Here is a 2,753-nt window from a genome sequence, read left to right as displayed (position 1 = left end):
AGAAAAACTAAAAAGGCACCTGTTTTGTGTTAATTCGGAAAGCCATCTCCACCTTCCATTGAATGATAGGACTTTAGAACTGTGGAGGGCAGTGGAGAGCATGTTATTCACTGGCTTCACTGTCCAGGTAAAAGAATGCAGAATAATAAAGCAGGGTGGGGATAGAAACAAATTGTTTCCTCATCTGCCTATAGAGCAAAAGGTCCTAGACATGGCCCTGCTTATGCCCATAGGTATATATTATATCTGCTACTGCCAATGATGATAATTACACACACACACACACACACACGCACACACACACACACACACACACACACACACACACAGACATGGCACTAAAGACTTGAGCTCTCCTTAGGCTTCACTTTTCTGCTGCTGCCCATGGACATCAGAGTTGTAGCCCTGAGGGACAGTTCCCAGAGATGTTCCTACAAGATCCAGCCTGACCTCTGACTGGTGTTGTGCTCCTTAGAACCTAGAGGCCAGCTTTGGAGAGTCCCCAAGGGCTGCCATCTCCAGTGCTGTGTGTGTATGTACATGTATGTGTTATATATATATATACTTTGATTCAGTAAATAGTTTTAGAATCTGCTGCATGCCAGATACTTGTGCTACAGGCCTACAAGCAATAACCATGAGACAGTCTTTGCTCCTGTGTAACTCACAGCTCTGATCTGCACAATGTGCAGGGGAGAGATGAGTCAACATGCAACTTGCTAGGCTGGAATAAGTTCTTCAGTGGAGGACATTGGGAGGCTGGAGACTGGAGGGGATGAGGGACCAGTTAGGAGCTGGGAGAAGAGCCCAAGGGAGAAGCAGAGTCCTGAGCCAAGACAAGGAAAGGCGGAGAGAGATGGAGGAGCAGGTAAGTTAGAGCCATCTTTTAGAGTGGGAATCAGTAGGCTTGGATCACAGGTCAGAAGTCTTGGGGGAATTAAAGGGAAGGATCAGGACACTCAGGTTCTGATGTCAATGGATGATGAGTTTTGGAGGAGAGGAAACATGGGGGGACGTTTCTTAAGAGGGTGTTCAAATGACTGTGAGACATCTGAGTGGAGACACACAGGGAGAACACACTCTTGCCAAGCAAAAAACTGGAAATAATCTCAACATCTGAGAAGACAGAACAGTCTGGTTCCACACGCAGTTGCAGACAGTAGACAAAAGCTCACATGTGTGCACAGAACTGAGTCCGAAGATGTTCACTGCAGTATTGTCAACTGTGGTTAAAATATAAAAATGTAGAGGGTACTGGAAAGAAGAACTATGGTAAGATAACACACTATGGTCAGATTACAGATATCTCTGGAATATCAGACAGTAGTGAAAATCAATAACATCTACATGAATCCACACAGATAAATCACAAAAACAAGTGAAATGAGCAACCAGCCTAAGGACACATTGAGTATTATGCCACTTTTGCAATATTTTTAAATATGCAAAATAACACTCCATAATGTTAGTCAATACATGTATGTGAAATAAAAGCATAAAGATGGGACAGCGAAGACACAGATCAACATTAGGTAAGCTAGAGGAGAAGGGGAGCCAGGGCTGGCTTCATAGGTGTATGACCTGTGTTGTCACACTGGGCCCTGCACTTAGAAGGGCCCCACACTTGGTTGAGTGCTCTGCTGTCCCCATCTTGAAATTCATAATGATTTTTTAAAATTGTTATTATTTATGCCTGCAGCATCTGGTCTTCCTAGGTGGCCTCCCATCCAAGTACTAACCAGGCCCGACCCTGCTTAGCTTCCAAGATCAGACATCGGGCTCATTCAGGGTGACACGGCCGTAGTCTGCAGACCATGGCTCCACTGGGATGGGAACCCAGGACCTTCTGCGTATAAAGCAGACATGCTAACCACTACACTATGGAACCACTTCCTCACAATGATTTTTAAATGTGTCTCTGCATTTTTATTTTGCACTGGGCCTTGCAAATTATGTAGTTTGTCCTGGGAGGATTATAGTACATGCACAGAAGAGAGCTCCAAGTGTTACCTGTAATGTTTCTTTAAAAATATATTTTTAAATTATTAACATTTGCTAAATCTGTGTAGTGTATTGTTTCTTGTGCTTTTCTGTATGAAGTACTTCATAAGAATAATGAAAATGTAGTTATATATGATTAAATACTCTGCAGAAGGTAGAAAACTGTATGGAAAATGTACAGGAAAACATGTATAACATTAAGTGAAACAAGTTTATAAAAAGTTTGTTAAATGATTATGGCTCTATGCCTAAATGTACATGTAAAGTTCCTGTGTCACTGTGACATAAAGGTGAACAAATGAAACATGATTAGAGTGGCAGAAATAATTTCTTTTAATATTTTCCCATGTGCTGTTACAATTTTGTTTTTACAATAAAGTAAAATGTAACTTGCTGTTTGCCTTCTATACTAAAAACCAGGTCCTCTGATAAACTGTATTACTAGGTACTAAATGTTTCACTTAAGTAACAGATTTGCACTGTTACAGGGATGTTTTAGAGACTCAAGATCTCAACATAAAGGAGTAGCTCTGTGGTCGACCTTTTGGGAACTGTCCCTAAAATGAGCTCTGAACTAGGGGTCAGGCTGGAGTCTCACTCTGGCGCCAAACTCACATTTGGCTAAATATCTTCTCTGCTCTGAGACTCAGAGTCCCGGTTTGCACAACAGTGAACTTAGACTGAATGAGCCTCATCATGTTTGGATGAGCCATCCGAAACACGCCTCAGATGGGTGTCTTCCCCGAGGCCTG

General features: G+C 42.2%; 1 non-coding gene across 1 annotated transcript; it reads right to left on the bottom strand.

Annotated features, from left to right (window-relative positions):
* Window positions 1–1,815: 1,815 nt before the first annotated feature.
* TRNAI-UAU lies at window positions 1,816–1,888 on the bottom strand. Its single transcript has one exon. It is a non-coding gene; the product is annotated as a tRNA-Ile (tRNA).
* Between the last annotated feature and the right edge of the window lie 865 nt (window positions 1,889–2,753).

This window comes from Pteropus alecto, unplaced genomic scaffold (genome assembly GCF_000325575.1).
Source record: "Pteropus alecto unplaced genomic scaffold, ASM32557v1 scaffold40, whole genome shotgun sequence".
Lineage (NCBI taxonomy): Eukaryota > Metazoa > Chordata > Mammalia > Chiroptera > Pteropodidae > Pteropus > Pteropus alecto.
The sequence above is the reverse complement of the archived record's forward strand: the minus strand, read 5'-3'. Positions and strand labels throughout refer to the sequence as shown.